We start from the raw sequence: 19033 nt of genomic DNA, 5'->3' as shown, positions 1-19033 counted from the left end.
CATCTCGATCAGAATTGTTAATACACTTATGTCATGTAATCACATTATTGATCAGACAAACGATTCATCGTTCAAGTAACAAATGACTTTCCACGCTGGCTCTTACACCATTGTTCATGCTGTTCGTTTTGCACGTTATTGTTGATCACAAAGCACTCACTCATAGTGCGTGGGTTGCGAGAATCACATTTGTCAATAAAGTTATCATGTCAATTTTGTTATTTTTTTTATATATAGATAGATAGATATAGTTATATAGATATGGACTTCAGCGTTTATCATGCGTAATGAAATTGCAAGTTTGCACAATGCCATGGTAGCGTTATAACAGCTTTTTAGGTACAAATCTAATACTGTATGTCATTTGTATTTTACACGTTATTTTAAGGGGACAAATTGAAAGTTTAAAAAAAAATGTATTTAAACATATACTTCTTTTAAACTTGACGTTGAAGGTCCCCTTGTAACATTGATGAGTGTGTTGTCTATGCCTATGGTCGAACACCATGTGTTGTTCAAATGCACTGGTCACTTTAAAAAACAAAAACATGTAAAAAATGTATTTAAGCAATCAAGCACCATGTAGCGCGTCATGTGATCAAGATCCCTTGAGTATCGAAACACGTCATGCTGGTGCTGTGGTGCAAGGGAGCGGAATAAAACTTAATTGCACCTACCTGTGGTCCGTCCTCTCCGTTTTTTGAAAACACCGGGAGAAGAAACGGCGCATGGATTGTGTTTCATATATATAGATATCTAGATAAATAGATAGAGATAGAGATAGATAGATAGATAGATAGATAGATAGATAGATAGATAGATAGATAGATATCCACCAAAATCCAGAGGGAACATGGAGTCCCTAGGGACTTTGGTGGTAAAGAGTATAATATGCAGTCACTAGCACGGAAGGATGCACCAGCTCTGTAAAGTGTTCAGCAGTATTATATCAATATTTGGTGGAATATATATATAAACGTGTTAGCAAAAACTGCTGAACGGAATTTTACCAGATTCGGCAGGACTAGATCTTGGTCCGCAGATTGTGATTTTTCTGATTTGGTATAAATCCGTTCAGTAGTGTTTTTAAGTAATTTTTACAATCTTGCTGGACTCGCAGGATCGTGAATAGTAAAAAGCTGTTGATGAGTTCTTAATACACTCCATTAGTAGTTATGCATATTGTGGTCTTTGTAGTTGAGAGGAAGTGTGTAAGAGATAAGTACTGTGATGATTAGAAGATTAATTTAAAAAAAATTTAAGCTACGATCTTGCGAGACTCTCATGGTGTCATGAAAATTAGGAAGAGGAGTATATAATCTTTGAATACACAGCTACGCACATTTACTGTATGAAGGAGTCTTTCTGGAGATAGTGTTTATCAGGCTCATCTATTTACGGTCATTGGTTTGAGAAGAGTTGAGTAGAGTTAAGGCTCATCCACATACCCTACTACACACACCCGTCATCTGGAAGAGAGAAACCAGGCTAGTTCCTCCCCACACTCTATTACCCACACCTGTCATCTGAGGAGAGGCAGTCTTTCCTACACACTCTACTATGCACATGCTTCGTCTAAAAGAGGAGCCCAGTCCCTCCACACATCCTACTACTCACACTTATCATTACAGAGAGAGGTCGTTGCAAAGAGGATAGTCTCGCTCAACCCACTGTATCTATGTATACCCGTAATCTGAGAAAGTGGTCTAAAAGGAGAGGAACATCCATCATTGAAGTGAGAGGTCTGAAGGGCCAGTCCCTCTCGACACCCCACTATGCACACCCATCATTACAGAGGTCTGAAAGGAGAGAGCAGTCCCTCTCCGCATCCTACTATGGACTTGCTTCATTTGAGAGAGAGGTCTGAAAGGAGAGACCAGTCCTTTTCCACACTCTACTACGCACATCTGTTATCTGAGACTCCGATCTGAAAGTAGAGGCCAGTCTATCCATACTGTTAGTAGACCAGGTGAGGCCGGGCACGAGAGGAAAGAAGCCAATAGGAGGAGAGAGAAAAGCAGAGGTTTTGGCATTCGAAATCAGGAACATAAGTTCAGTCATATATGCTTGTGCCTTGATCTCTGAAAAGAACATTCGAACTTGGCCCTTGGAGATTATTTTGAACCGGGCAGGATACACCAGTCGTGATTTTCGTTGGACCAAAGGAGGCGTGGCCCTCGGAGCACCGGAGCAGACGCGCGGAGTAGCAGCAGTGGTAGCGGGCCCGGTCCTCCCGGTCTCTCGGCTTTCAGTTGGCTTTTCAGTTGGTGTGCCAAACTCGCCAAATTCGCCACAAAAACTCTGTAAAAGGTCCCCATCCACAGCAGCAGCGGCGTCCGGAACTTCAGTCCGGAGCTTTCAGCAGCCGCAGCAAGGTCAGCGAGAGTTCCAGCGGCAGCACGGCAGACGGGAAGTCTCTGCCTCTCCCCGCCCTTTCAGGTTCGCACCCTCGGACAGAGGTGCTGCGAGGTACTGTGAGGCACCCTCACCCAGCCACTCTGCTCCGCCATCCTGCTCATCCTCCAGGGCCGCAACCATTGGGTAGCAAGGCGGTCAGACAGAGGCAGACTGGCAGATTGATCTTCAGAATCCCTACCAGAGCCCCAACCACGACACCCTAAGTGATAACCTAAGTGTTGAGGTGTGTGGTGAGGCGAGCACTGGGCAAAGAACATTGTAGTATCTTAAGAGCACTGCAGCATTTTTAACACTACACCCAGAGAGTTCATCGCTAAGATTAAGATTAAAACTATAAGGAACCTTCAACACCCCAGCCCAAGCCGCCTATTTGAGGAGTGACATACAGACACTTAATCACCGCAGCCGCCCGACAGTCCAAAAGTTCAACAGTCTAACTCTACAACAGTTTAACAGGAAGGCTCAAATTAATCAGCTCATTAGCCCTCCTCAGCGAGAGCCCAGCGCAAAGCCCAACTATGAGGAAGGACAAGAAATTCAAACTTGGTCCAACATCAAGAAAACCATCGCCCTCACACATCAGCAAGGCGGCAAAAGTCAAAGATGCTGACTCTCCCCCCCCCCCCCCCAGCCCCCGCACAGTAGAGGGTGCGCTAAATCAGGGGCGGTCCGTAAGGAGTGGCCTTCGGAGGACCAGCAAATGGGTGAGTCATCAATAGCACCCGTCACTCCATTGGGAAGGACCACACACACAAGCGAATCTACGGCTACCAGGAACAGACTCAGCACTATAAAGAGAACGACTATCACGAATGGCAACAGTGATATAAGAGCGTTCCTGTACCATACAATTTCAGACGACAAACTTGGGGAATCTGGCGGAGTAGCTCGCACATTATGCTCAGGAAAAACTGCCAGAACATCAGCAGATGCCTACTATCACGCAGACACAAGTTTAGGTCTTCATTCATCCGTTCCACTTTCACCAGAAATAATTATCATTGGGGGGGGGGAGGGAGAGTATCAGAAATAGACCACCAGATTGTGTTGTCCCCCAAGGCGCCAAACGGTGCTATATCGCCAGGTCGAATTGTCACGATGACATGGTCAAACAGCAATAATGGGGCTACAAACAAAACGAGTGCAGTACAAATGGTTCTCCCAACAGATGCACAACTTGATGGCCGAACTCCTTCTGACCCCTGCACACCTGATAGAGTACTAATAATCAAATAGGAAACAGCAGAGTACTACTTAATCAACCAAATCCACCTCCCAGCCTCCTAATTCCAGATTTGTGTGAGGCCTTTTCCTCAGCTTCAAGATATAACATGGGCCCATAAAGAAGTCCTATAAGACTCATTTCGGAGCTAATTGACCCATTTTCAGCACCAGCTGAGTCAACAAGTCAACATCCTCCATTTAAATGGCACCCCAATCCCTCAAACTCCAGCCTTCTTTCACAAGAAAATGACCTTTGGACCCTCTGCCCCCCCAAAATGGGAGCGGAAATAGATCAGCAGCCTCCAATAATTGAAAACCATCTAGCACTGATCAATGACACTTTGATTTCAATGGCAAACACAGCCATAATGCATGCAGATACATTGGACACCCAAATAAATATATTACAAACAGTCGCCGGCCTGATTTTTGGGATAGACTCTAAACTGGAACATTTAAATTCATTGATGCCCAGGCCAACACAGCTTCAACAGTCAAACAAGAGGCCTGTGGCTGCAGCCCAATATTGCATAATTTAGAAAAGCTTCGTGAGATAATGAGCACGCTAGTTGAGGACCTTAAGAACAAAGGCAACATGCGACCGAACATCTTACACTCTCAACAAAATAAAAAGATGTTAACGAGTATAAAAGACTTACAAACCAATGATAAGGAAGCCTTGCAAGAAATGACAGTGGTCATGGGTGACCATCTAAACAGGGTTGAAGAACTCAAAACAAAAACTAGCCGCGATCCAGATAACGGCCAAGAAACTAATAACAAGCCAAAGCCGTCAACTTCAGACACCCAACATCTATCTAGAAAAAACAAGAAAAAATTAAAAAAATATAAATAAACAAAAAAAAAATAAACAACAACAAAGGCTCTATCTGGCAGTGGCTCCAGCTGGAAAATCTGGAGACTGTGGCTCAAAATAATGACCATCATGAGATTAATATCTCACCTCAAAGTAAGACCTCAAATAAAAATACTTCAGGTTCACAAACAGAAGGCACAATCAATATTGAAACTACTCCTGATGACATCTTGGGACACCCTACGGCGCATCTGTTAAAGCCCTCGGTTATGATTGAACAAAAACAAAGTTGGTGTTTTAACAATTCACAAGGACAACAAGCTGGGGAAGCAAACTATGATCAAAATAAAGACCCGAAATTCAACTTAAAGAGTTCTCCAGTGACCAAACCGGCTAATGCATGCACAGTACTCATTTTCATGCATCGCCCATAACCTTAGCGCCAAGAGCAAAGCTCAGCGGATGGTGGCTAATTTAAACCTACCTGGGGAAGATCTGGACACCCAGGTGACGTCAACTCGAAATGCTATAGAGGCACATGACGTGCAGGAGGCAATCCTTCAACAAAATCTGCCATCCAATGACCACAGAAAAGACCACGAGGATTTAAAAATACTGCTGTACCCTTAATCCATCTCGCAGGGGAAATGGGACATTCTTAATCGCGGCAATCTCCTGAAACTTTGCGCAAATATCCCAGGCTTAGAAAAGATCAAAAGAACTGACATTGTCTTTTCTTGCCCCAGGACCAAGCGAGATTAATGAGACAACAGAGCTAACCTTCACCAATCTGGCTATGGCCGAGGCCCTGAAAGGAAATAACAAGCAACTGGAAAACTGGGGTCTAAAAATCATGACCCTGTCTGACATAAAATTTCCAGTGATCCTGAAAATTAGAGACCTGAAGGAACATCCGGGACCCCAAGAACCGATTAACCAGAAAAGGCCATTTATAAAGGATTCGACCTGCCCAGCACTATCAGCTGGGTCTCTTCTTCACGGTACCAAAAGCGGTCCAAAAACAAACCTTACCAGCGACAGCTTAATTAAAATGCCAACACGCTCGGAAGGGGGCACTCGCTCCTGATCGATTAGGGGGAATACCAGCAAGGACTGGTCCTGGCTCTCACGGGCCTTACTCTCTAGCCCCTAACACCAGGTTCTCCGTAAGCAAGGAGACCGCATCACGTAAGGTTCGGCACCAATTCAGAAATGGCTCAGTCCAGTACAGAGACCCTTTAGATAATATTCGAAGATTAAACATCATGAACTGGAACGTTGCAGGGATTACAAAGCTCCTGCAAAGTCCACTGGCATCTACATTTCTCGAAGGCAATGACCTAATTTGCACCCAAGAAACATGGGCAATCAAACGTATATCAATAAGAGGCTATGCATAATATTGTAAGCCTGCTATCAAAGGCAACATATTCGGGAGACCCTCAGGTTGGATTTTCATATACATTAAGCTCTCGCTGAAAGTACACTTCACATAAATTAAAACCTCTTCAAACATGTTTTTGGCTGGCACCCTGAAAGGCCTTTCTACGGTTGATGGCCCACTATCAATTCTTCTATTTAATGTTTACTACAACCCCCACGGGCCGGGCTTCATGGACAAGCTTATTCAACCGACAAATCAGATAGAAACTTTGCTTTTACAGTTTGCATCTATGGAATCCATCATCTTCGGGGATTTCAATACGCATAAAATAGGGGAAATTGTATCACAAAACCACCGCTCTGGGTCCACAGGGATTTTTAATGCCCTAATGCAGACATACAATTTGACAACTGCGCAATCCCTAGCTATAAGGAATAACCCTGGGGCACTCTTTTCACCTACATATAACAATCAAACCACAATAGACTATATCTTAATAAGCAAGAGACTACAAAAACTCATGTCAAACTATACAGTGCACCCACGGAGTGAAAGCGACCACGCCGCCTTAATGGTTCAGTTAAACCTCACAGCAGATATTCGCCACTTTCTATGCTGCATTGGGGGCACCCAATGGAGAAGAACAGCATAAACTCATCAGAAGAATTAAATGGGGGCCAATGTCAATTAACAAGTTCGACTCCTGGAAAAAAACGTGGGTAGGCTGGCAAATCGGCTCAAATAATAGGGGCATCGTAGAGGAATGGGATCATTTTGCCAACAAATTAGCCTCATTGCTTCAGGGGGAACACTACACGCAGAACCCCCACAGATTCATCATATACTCTAGGACTTGTCCCAGCGATCAAGGAAAGTGCCAAACAATTAAATGCTAAACGCAGGGCTCATCAGAAAACCGGGTCAGAATTTGCCAAAAGGCAATTCAAAGAAGCCGCAAAAAGCCATTCGAAGCAGGTTTGGGCTGCAAGACGCGAATGCATGGAAGCAAAATGGCTGAAGATCTTCGAGCTGCTGGGACCATGTACATCCCAAGAGTTCTGTCGATACCTAAATAATTTAACCCACGAGGCCACTAACGGCGAGAATCTACTTGACGCAGGCACCTGGGTAGGCCACGTGAAAACACTGTATACGGACGATCTAAACACAATCTTTCTAAAGAAAGCCTCAATACCAAGTGTTGCAACAACCAATACCACAGCCGCACCCAAAACGTTGGATGACCCAGTTCCTCCAGGCAAAACCTTAGTCCGTACTACTTTAAAAAAGATTTGACACAATGGGGCACCGGGTCCCAATGGCCTACCTGGGTCCCTTTTTAGGGCAGACACAGACTTCTGGACGGAAAACCTGGCCCAGTTATATGCCGAATGTAGGCTCTTGGGGGACGTTCCAGATTCCTGGAGTAGATCGTTATTGCATCCAATATATAAGAAAGGGACAAAATCCGACCCTAAAAACTACCGCATGATCGCCCTGCTGGACATAGAGGGCAAGGCTTATGCAAGCACTCTTCTGGCGGAACTAGCAGACTGGACCGGCACTGAAGGCCTTCTGCCCTTCTTTCAAACTGGGTTCAGACCTGGGGGCTCAACGGTGGACAACATAATCGCCCTGTCATACTTAGCCCAACAAGCCGTGGCTTACCAAAGCCTGCTGCTTTTTGCTTGCTTTATTGACTACTCTGCAGCCTTCGACGGGGTAGATCGCACCATCCTCTGGCAGAAGTTGGCACGCTGGAACATCAACCCATCTCTTCTACAAGCCATTAGATCGCTGTACTCACAAACCTGGGTAAGAATCAAACTCTCGAGTGAGTTTGCCACAGAGAAAATTGCCACGGACCGGGGGCTAAAGCAAGGCTGTGTCCTGGCCTGCTTTTTAATTTATACACAGCAGACATGGGCCAAACCCTCAACGGAGCTACACTAGCCACACCCAGGATTGGGCGCCCCAAAATCCAACTGATGCAATATGCTGACGACCTGGTACTCTTAGACCATACCAAAACTGGCTTACAAAAAGCACTCACAGCTCTTGCAGTGTTCAACGCTAAAAACAAGTTGGTCACCAACCCAACGAAGTCCAAAATAGTGATTTTTGGGCACTTCCCCAAAAACAACTGGTAAAAAGCAAGGCTGTGTCCTGGCTCAATGCTTTTTAATTCATACACAGCAGACATGGGCCAAGCCCTCAACGGAGCTACACTAGCCACGCCCAGGATTGGGCGCCCCAAAATCCAACTGATGCAATATGCTGATGACCTGGTACTCTTAGACCATACCAAAATTGGCTTACAAAAGGCACTCACAGCTCTTGCAGTGTTCAACGCTAAAAACAATTTGGTCGCGAACCCAACAAAGTCCAAAATAGTGACTTTTGGGTACTACCCCCCCAAAAAACTGGCAAAATGGAGGCTGGGTCAGCTGTCCATCTCCACAAACTGCAGGTGAAAGGGAAAAACATTACCTATGCCCTCTGTAAATTACACGCCACCTTACATAGTCCCACAACGGCTATCCAAAGAGTACTGAGGGCGAAATTAATACCATCTCTCAATTTTTCCCAACAGGCATTCCCAGGGAAATTTGTGAAAGACACAGAAAAATTTCACTGCACAGCCTACAAAAAGTTATTTCACCTACCAGCCTGTACCAGGAACAATTTGATTCCGCTGGAATTTAACCTTAACCAACAAAAACTAGAAGAGATGGCGACTCTGAGCAAATACTTTTATCTAACAATGGCGGCACCGGAGAACACAATGAAGGCCACTATAAAAAGTATTTTCCAAGAATCCGGTAATCCCTGGTTCGCCGGTCTCGCTTCCGCCAAAGACCTTTTCCAACTTGCAACAGAGAACTGGGACCCCAGGATAGTCAAGTATGCCACTATTAAAAGTACAATAAAAAAGCAAGCATCTACGCTTCCGCACCTTGGACATGGAATCCCTGGTAGCAAGAGGATTTCACGAGTCCCAAAGCCTCCATCATACAGTGTATAACCTCAAACCTCATCTTACGGAGGCAGTGGGGAGACAAGCCCTACATAGGATCTTTGCAGTCAGACTACATCCCCTCCCCCTTAAAGAATTATACCCCACTGGGACAGCAAGGCCAGTGATCACGGAGTGCCGGCTCTGTAAATTCAAACGTGAGTCTTTGGCCCATATTCTACTCTGCTGCCTGGCTCTGCGTCTAGCCCGCAGAATCTACCTCAGGCCCATCCTACTTCAACTGGGCACTCGCACCACAAAGGAGGCAGTCCATCGACTTTACACGCTGGACACAGTCAAACACATGGCTACCTTTGGCAAATTTGTCCAACATACCTGCATAAAATTAATGGACACCTCCCCCTAAGCAATCAGGCAGGCACTCGTGCGGCGGTTGCCCATTACTTTTTATCCCCTGATTGTTTTTATCTAAGCTTATGAAAGAAAATCTTAACAATTGCTGTGTATATAGATTCATCTTGTTTTAGACTTTTGATTTTAGACCTCTAGATTTTAATTCCATTGTTTTCCTTTTAAATGCAGTGTTCTTCTTTTTCTATTGTAATGGTTTTGATTAACCACACAAATAAAGCTTCATTCATTCATTCAGTCTATCCATACAGTCTACTATGCACACCCATCATCTGAGAGAGGGGTCTGACAGGAGAGGGCAGTCCCTCCCACACACTACTATGCATATTTGTAATTCAAGAGAGAGCTTTGAAAGGAGAGAGTAGCCCCTCCTCACTCCCTAGTATGCACAACTATTATCCAAGAGAGGGTTCTCAATGGAGAGGCTAGTCCCTCCCATATACTAATATGGCATGTGTGGTAGGGGTTGCATTTACGTTTGATAATTAAGGATTACTTTACGTTTAAAAAAAAAAAAACTAGAAATTCACTGAAAAACAGAGGTTAAACTGATGTTATAGTTGGGTGTAAAAATAATGTGTTTTTGATTAAAAAAGAATAAACAGACATTTCCCTGAAAAAGCAAAGGTTAAAGTAATGTTATTGTTAGGTGAATGTTTCAATGACAACGTTAACGTTTTGATGTAAAAAAAAAAGGCCACAGAAATTTAGCAGTTCTAGTTAGGACTAACTATAACTTGCCACCTCGCTATGCACGCCTTATTACCTCACTTATGACCTCACTCATGACATGTTAAATGACATCACTCATGATATCTCAAATTACATCATCCAAGCTTTGTTTCCCCACACATTGCTGTTTAAATTGCAATGGCTTTACACGTAGGATAGTTCACATTAACAATCAACCACAGATATATGGGGAACTCTCATTTAGTACGCTATTCAATCTGTATACAACTATTCACAGAAAGCCAAAATAGAGATTGTCAATTCCAAAGCTATTGCCCTACTACAGACAGCTTTTATCTTTATCAAACCCCTGACACACATTGAACCTAAATCAAGAAATTAAGTTGATATCAGTAGAGAACTGAGAACTGTAAATAGTGTTTACTCTATGGGCAGAGTTAATTCTATACTATACTGTTTTCAAGCAGTGAAAATCTCATGAGAAATGCACCAACAAATAATCAAAAGATTCCACTAAGAATAGTGTACATTCTATGCATCAGTGGGCAAAAGGAGACTATTTGCTTAAAAATATCCAAGATATGAAGGTGCTAAAGATCGTACTACCTGCACCCTTCATTTTTTGTAGTTAAACATTTACAGCTAGCCCTTCTTCTAAAGCAAAACACGGATGTCTACATAATTTAATACCAGGTGCACACACACTTTCATGTGTGGTTTAAATTATTAAGCTGACACGATTCTCTCTAATTACTCAAGGCTCCTTATAAAAGAAAGTATCTACTACGTAGAATCTTTCTCATGTTATAAACTTTTTCTGCAGTACCAAAATGTTGTGTGGATTATAATGAATACAAGTCAACTGTCACCTGTACACAGCGTTACTCTTGAATGCAAACATTTCAATACCTCTACACAGCTATGGTGGAATAGGAGCACATGCGTTTTGTAAACACACCCATTAGCTGGACACAGGCTGTACAAAATTAGGTTGAGAAGTACAATGGTAGTTCCCCGCCACTATGTAAACTATAAAACAAACCAGCACACTCAACAGATGATGTCATCACTAATGTCATTTGAGATGTCATCAGTGATGTCATAAATGAAGTAATTGAACGAGTCATATGTGAGGTCCTAAGCAGTGCATGGTGGGAGCGCAAGTTATAGTCAGTGACACTGACTATAAGTGCTGAATTTCTATGTTTTATTTTAGTTCAAAATGTTAATGTCACTGAGAAATTCTCCTAACTATAACGTTACTTTAACCTTTGGTTATTTCACAGAATTTCTAAGGAATTTTTAAAATCAAAAACACATATTTTTTTACACCTAACTATAACGTTAAATTCACCTTTGTGTATTTTTCAGTGAAATAATATATACAATTTGTTTAAAAAAAATCTTTTTGAGGGGGGATGAGACCCCCCAAACCCCTCACTTTTTGGGGGTAAATTAATTTTATTTTTATTAGAGGGAACCTCCAACCCCCTTTTATTTTTTGCCCTTCCCACCCTATGCCCGTACCCACCCCAGAACCCCCAAAACTACCCATACTACCCTATATCCCTAAATACCCTTACAACCCTATCCCCCAAACCCTAAAATACCTTTACCACCCTATACCCCTACCCGAAAACTCAAAAAACACCATTACATCCCAATACCCTCAGCCATCCTTAAAACCATAAAAATACCCTTACAACCCATTATCCTCCCCTAAACCTGTAAGTGTATGTGTATATATCACCCCCCCCCTCTGAATTTTTCTTGCAGCAAAGGCTCCAGATGAGCTTGGAATCAGAGGGTTTTGACAAACAGGGAGTCACTGTCCTCAGTGAATGTTTTGTGAAGCTCAACGATAGTGCATCTTGAGATTTCCTGCGAAAATCCATCTCTGCATGTTCACCTATTTCCTCTTGCTATTGAAAAAAGCATTCATAATTGCTTTCATTGGGCGCCCAGTTTTTATTTTCCACAATGACAGCAAGAAAACTACAATCAGGAAAGCTAATATGTATATGATCATGCAAGAATTGCAACCCTCTTTGAATTACATCTCTTCACATAAATGCCTTAAAAGGCTTGGCCTAAATCCCAGCCTTCTTTTAGAAAAGATGAGACAAAAGTGACGATGTTAGATCATTTACTCAAAAACAGCAAACCTCTGAAGTCAAACTAGCTCAAGGCAAAAAGATTTTGGAAATAAGTCTTCCCAAATGACATTTTCAATCGCTGACATCGTCCATCGCCAGCATGAGACAATTAATCCATCAATTGCAGATTTCACCTCCCAGACATAGACAATGAAATTAATAGCAACATAGACTGATGAAAAAACAGAGCAGCCTCGTAAAACACCTATAAATCTCCCAAAAACAATAATGAAATTGTTTTGGAGTAGTCCTTGTAAAAAAAATCATGTTCAATTCTTGAACTATCTGTTACTCCGGATAACCTTCCAGGGAATTTTGGGCAATGTTCGGAATCTCTCTACTGCTTGGAGAAAAATGTAGCTTCCATCTTAAAACTACCTGATCATATTCTAGATACTCTTTTCGTGATGCTACAAAGTTTTGCCTCATAGGAAGTGGACGTTATGGATTAGAGTTCCACTAAACCTTAAGCTGGTTGTAGTCACAGTTTAGGCAGCCAGGGCTTTGCGGCTCAGCAAGGCCAATTCTCAATGCCTTATCTTACATTTCAACACATTGGTGAACAAGCATGAGAATAGGAAGGTAAATAGCAATAAGAGGAGAACCGATAGAGGAGACTATTGTGAGTGAGACTGCAGTCACTGGCTCTGTGTCCTCTTTCTGATTTTTCAAAAAAGAGTAAGAAATACGTTTCTCCAGCTCTGAGCAAAAATCATGGGAAAACGTAAAAACAGAAAGATAATGAAAAGATGTGCTAGGAAACTTTGGCTTGCACCAGTTCCGGACTTTGATACTGTTTCTGGGGAAGTGGAAGGAAGTGACCCTGTTCTTTCCCTTCCCTCCTCGGATACTCCAGCTACATCTAAGAACCAACTGGTTGTTTCCTACTCATTGTATTCAGCTTGGGATTTCTTCAAATTTGGACGCTATAATATCATGTGGTAGAGCAAATTCCCAAAACTCTTCTCAAATTCTTAACCCTTATGCCAAAGTGATCTCCCGAACTACAAGTTTATATTCACCTGAAGATTCAAAAAGCACACCTACAAACAATGCTGCTCAAAATTATAAAGTAAAATCTATTGTAGGTTTATTGTAGTGAAGCCCACGCAGTACTATGAATAGATCATTTCTTCTGAATTTTTATCAAATATTGATGTGTTAAATATGGTACATTGTAACAATGTACACGGTGTTCTAATTTTGCACTCATCCTTTGGTAGGAGAACAAGAGTGACCTTTAATTCTTAGGTGATTTTTAATTTGACCCTGCAAAACTGTGATTATTTCCTCAGCTGAGGTATCAATGTTATTCTTAACAAACCAGAAAAAAAGAAATTGTATTTTTGGTTGCAGAACAATAGTGGTGAAGAATATTTTGATGGTTCTGATATTGGTAAAGATGATCTGATGAAAAAAAGGGCCAGGAACATGGTGGTCTCCTTAGGAGAATGTGAACGATTTGTCTCCATATTAGAACAGCATAATAAAGTTGGTTGTTATGTAGAGATGATGATGTTATGCATTGGGACAGGTTGGCCATTACACTCAATTACAAGCGTCCTCTTGAAAGCATGCCATACCAAAGAAGTAAGATAGTGTAAGTCCATTGCACGATACTAAAAAAACACCTGGATCTTTTGAATAGTTCAAACACAGATATTGTTTGTATCCTGGAAACTTGGTTAACTATGGATCTTGAACTTGATAATTATTGAATGTCTGTTGCCCTACCAAACCTTCCAGGAGGGGTGATGCTAGTGAGGGAATTGCAATTTTGCTTAGCAATCCAAAATGACCCTATTGTTCTTTCACTCGTTAATTCTAGCCCAATGTATAATGATCACTAGAAATAATTGCTTTAAGTCGAAAGACAATTCATTACTTTTGTTGAATGTGCACTTCCCTCCTGGCTAATCCAATAATTTCCTGATCAAATCACTGTTCACATTCATATTATGTTTTATTTAATCGGAGAAATATCAACATATTCTCATGTTAAGCGATCTCAACACAAAAGTGTCTAGCCATGCAGCACACGTTTTTTCAGGCAGCAATTGGGAAGAAGCACTCTAAATTCTTTCGTCATTATTGCCAGTTTTTTATTAAAGCCAAATTCATTCTTGGTTCAGCCCATCGCCGACACCCTCAGTGGAGTGCGCCCGGATTGAACCTAATTGGGATATATCTACTGGCGGTCGCCGGTAGATAGTTAGGACCTAGTTTCCATAGGAAAAGTGTTTTTTCTTTTCCCAATAACTTTGGCGCCAGTTGACCAATCTTCGCGAAATTTTCAAAACTAGTGGCCCGCTCTGGTCAGCTCCTATCCTGAAAGTTTCGGGTGATTCACCAAGCATGGGCCCGAGAAAAAAGGGGGGTCCCAAAACGTGTTTTCTCCATGTTATTTTTCATAGGAAACTCTAGACACGGCTACAGCCCGAACTGCTGAACGTAATTACACCAAATTTGGCAAAAAGGTAGCTCTTGGTTCAGAAAGAACCCTTTTTGTTAAATGGTGTAAATCCGTTCAGTAGTTCCTGAGAATTTTTTTTAAAAAGAGGTCGGAAAATCAATTTCCCATAGGAAACTTTAGACACGGCTACAGCTGGAACTGCTGAACGGAATTACGCCAAATTTGGCAAAAAAGTAGTGCTTGCTACAGAAAGCGCCATTTTTTTTTTAAATGGTGTAATTCCGTTCAGTAGTTGCTGAGAGAATCAAAAAATAAAAGTTTCGATATATAGAGGCGTGGTGGATCCGGGCACCCTCCCGACCACGAGCTTTATTCTAATTGGCTATCAACACTCCAAACCAGGAAGTGTTGGCAGCCATCTTGTGACTCGATAGAACCGAGTCACAGGAAAAGAGAAAAAGAAACGCAAAAAACAAGAAAAGGGGGCAGGGTAGAAACACCCTGACCCCCCTAGGCCTGCTCAGGGGTTCCCACAAGGACCCCAAGGGCCCAAAAAAGCATTTAAAAAAAATAGAATTGGCCGAATTTGCTCTGGGTGTGCGAATACGGCCGAGAAAATAAAAAAACCCGAAGCGCAGGCTCCCGTGCTACGTTGTATTGAAGCCCCCGGGTGGGCCAGGTCCCGGGGGCAGTAAAAAGAATGTGTGGGGGGCACCAATCCCCCTCACACTGCCCCCTGGGACAGCCACCTCCCCGGGGCTTGATTAAAGACCGTCACCCCCGGGGCTTCTTTTTTAATGGGTGAGGGGGCCTCCAAGGCCCCCCAAGCCCCGGGGACCACCACCCCCGGGGCTTTTATTGATTATTTTGCTGGGGGGCACACAGGCTTTTATTATAAAAAATAATACACCTGTGTGGGGACTTGAGCCCCCCCACACGCCCCGGGGACTGCCACCTCCCCGGGGCACTAAAATTCAAATGCGGGGGCCCGTTACGGACCCCCATGCTCCGGGGATCACCACCTCCCCTTGATGGCCCTGGGGACCGCCACCCCCCAGGGCTGGCTCCTGCAGTGTCCCGGGGTGCCCACCCCTGGGACACTGCTGTTTTCTATGGCAGGGCGGGAGCCGTGTGGCTCCCGCCCTGTCATAGCAAACTGTGGCTTGGGTTTTGAAACCTGCTCTCGCTTTCAAAAATCAAACCACATTGCTTTTCCACATGGGGAGCTGCATGTCAGCAGCTCCCTATGTGGAAAAGCAATGCCGGCTCCCGCAGGACGCTGGGACCCGACAGGGACCATGGGACATTGGGGCTCCCCCCACGGTCCCCAACGAAGAGGCCAGGCCCCGGGAGATGGGATCCCCGGGGCTAGAAGTGGCCCGGGAGGGGGGCCTCGCAGCCCCCCTCCCCAAAAAATAATTATTAAATAAAGACGGGCCCCGGGGGATGGGGTCCCCGGTGCCAATAGAGGCCTTAGGAGGGGGGCCATGCAGCCCCTCCTGCCTATAAAAAAACAATATGTGCGTTTGCACAGTGGTGAAGGGAGGGAGTGGGGCCTGAGGTGACATGTGTGTAAACACGCCCTGTGGCGCGTTTTAAGGTGGGGAATTAATTTCTCTTCAATCCTGAGGGTCCCTTGGGGCCAACTAGCCCACCAGGTACCTCCAGTAAGCGCCACTGCGCTGCGTTGCAGAGAGGTGGTCCAGGCCACGCCCCCTTTTACACCAACGCAGCTCTGTGGCGCTTACTGGAGGTACCTGGTGGGCTAGTTGGACCCCAGGGACCCTCAGGATTCAAGGGGATTTAATCCCCCAACTTACAACGCGCCAGGGGGCGCGTTTGCAGAGTGGTGGAGAAAGGGGACATGGCCTTTGTCTACCTCTCCTGGTATCAAGACGAGAGTAAGGGATAGTTTAATAGGAACACTCTTGGTCCCCCAATCAAAGTAATATAAACAACAAAAGAGTGTGCCTTCTATCAAGAAGAGCGAGCATGGAGAATTTTTCTAGATTCTTGAAAAAAGCCCTCACTCACCAACCTAGTTGGTGACATGCCTCATCATAGGGTCCCACCAGGAGAGGCAGAGTGCCTCCCTGGTGTGCTGCGACGCCAGAATTACTGCGGAGCTGGATTTTGTGGTGACAAGTAAAAGTGTAATGGAGTCATTAAAAGTGTCTACATTGTGTCCAAAGAAAATTTTAGAAAATGGCCAATCAGGCACACTATGAAAGCAGGGTGCGGGAAGGAAGAGCTGGATAGATTGTTCAGCTATTTCCCATGAAGTGGGCTCGACATGTTTCTGCCCTGGTGGTCTAATTTACCAGGCATTCTTCAGGACCAAAAAACTGTACCTCGAGGGTATGGGCGCGATAATGCCCACCCTAACCAGAGGACATGAAATGTGAAAATAGTGTCAAAAAAAGCAATCAGAGTATAGTGGGTGGTTGCTCTTGTTCAGAGAAACCAGATTGCACCTGTAAATGAATAGAAAAACAATAACGAACACATAAAGAGAAGACAAGACATACAGTTATTCTCTATCTTGCGCGTTTGTTTGTTACAGAAATCTCATGCTCTGGTGCTCTATAAAGTGCACTTGCACTCAGGGTATTTCAGTTTCCTGAGGTGAATGTTCACATGCACTTAGTTTCAAGAATTTCAATACTGCCAGCTTGATGTATGTGACAGGTACCTTCATAATAGCGCTTTTTCACCTGCACGCCTACTAGGGCATTTAGCGGTATCTCTTATTTGGTGGGAGGAGCTATTGTAGATTTTAGCAAGTGAGCCTTGACGGCGTGGCCAATATCCCACCCAGCACATGCAAAATTAAAATGATATCTACAAAATATACAGAATGTGTCTCATGTAAAGTGTGAAAATTATCCACACCATGGGTCTCGGGAGGGGGGTGGTGGCGAGAATGGCACACCCTATGGATAGAAAAAAGAGAGAAGGGGGACAGGGGAGTGAGTTCTAGACCCACCTAGTACGTAGTTTACTTATCTCACATGGGCGCAAAGAATACTCACGCCGGCGTCGCCAGGCACCCGCGTGTTCCCTCTTGTACCGGACCCCGTCGATGCGAGGTCTGGTTTCGTGATGGTATTCAAATGAGTTAGGGGACTGAGCAATCTGGCGCGTTCCCTGACAGTCCGTGGGCGTGTCTGTCTACGTCATGGCGCTAGACGTTCAGACCTGGCCAATTACGGAACGCTTTTAGCGGGATTGACGCCATTGACGTCGATCCACGCAGCATTATCAGAAAAAAGGACTAGACCCCTAACTTGCTCGGTCTACTTTAAGAAAACTTTATTGGTGCACGTTGTTTCGGCAGACAAACAGGGTTGTAATTCCTCCCAATTGGTTTGGGGTCTCACATGTTTACTCACAGTCTATGTAGGTCCACCCGCGTGCTGGTAAACCTCGAATGTGACGAAGTTGGGGAAATGTATAGAATACGAACCTGCCAGAACAAAAGCGGAATGAAATGTTGATACATATCCAGTCATTGTAGTACTGAGCTCAAGAGTTTAAAGAGCTTCATGGGTTGGTGTATAACCCTCTATGTAGATTTGATAGACTCGGCAGTGATTCATAAAAACTATATATCTTAGGGTGTGTCAGAATGTTTCTCACCTGGGGAACTTGGTGTGATGGAGGGTGTTCACAAAAGGCTATTGGCATCTCGGTACTGTCTCCCAAGGGATCCTAGTGTCTTAGTACTGTACCCCAGGGGATATCGTCATTCAGTCCTTGTTTATGTGTACCTAAGCGGTAGACCCATCTTTGTTCCTTCTCGAACAATATCTGCGGTATGTTTTTTCCAGATCTGACCTGCTCTATGATAGTCCATTTTAGGTCGTTGCTAGTGTGGTTGTTCTGAAGAAAGTGTTCACTCTTTTTAGTTGTAGCTTTTCCGCATCTTATGTTGCTTCTATGTTCACATAGTCTTTGCATTATCTTACGAGGGGTCATGCCCACGTACCGCAACTGGCAGGGGCAAGTGATGAGGTACACCACATTGGTAAAGTTGCAATTAGTGTGGACACGTTGTGTCCACGTTTTACCCGGTTCGAGATTCAAGACCTTGGTGTGTGATGTCAGGTGGCAGACGCTACAGTTGGAACAAGGGAAGTGGCTCACCACCTTCGGAAGGCCCCATGTGTCAGTGATGGACCTAGTGTCCGTGCTTAGTTTTTCTCTTTGACGCGTGTGTACTAGCGAGTCTCTTAGGCTCCGTCCCTATTTGAAGGAGAACAGTGGTTTAGCCCAAGTTCTATTGTTGCTGGTTAGAATCCTCCAATGTTTGTTGATAGATTTTTTCAAAACGTTTGATATGCTACTGAAAGTTGTGACACAAGTCAGGGGCATCTCAGTGGGCTCTCTGGGGCTGTCCTCTAGGAGTGCCTCCCTGGGTTGGTTTTGGGCTCTTTTGTAGCTTTTGTTAAGCACTTTGTCTGGATAACCCCGGTCTTTCAGTCTTGAGGTGAGGTCGGCTGCTTGTACACGGAAGTCTTCCAATTTGCTGCAGTTTCTT

The 19033-nt window shown here is 44.0% G+C and overlaps 1 protein-coding gene across 5 annotated transcripts in view; it reads left to right on the top strand.

Moving 5' to 3' along the window:
• The window catches only part of CENPC (centromere protein C), a 1046742-nt gene that overhangs the window by 819350 nt on the left and 208359 nt on the right, over nucleotides 1-19033 (top strand). The gene's annotated exons all lie outside the window — the stretch shown is intronic.

The sequence above is a fragment of the Triturus cristatus genome, chromosome 2_1 (genome assembly GCF_964204655.1).
Source record: "Triturus cristatus chromosome 2_1, aTriCri1.1, whole genome shotgun sequence".
NCBI classification, from domain to species: domain Eukaryota; kingdom Metazoa; phylum Chordata; class Amphibia; order Caudata; family Salamandridae; genus Triturus; species Triturus cristatus.
Note: the sequence above shows the minus strand (reverse complement) of the source record. Positions and strands in the feature narration are given on the sequence as shown.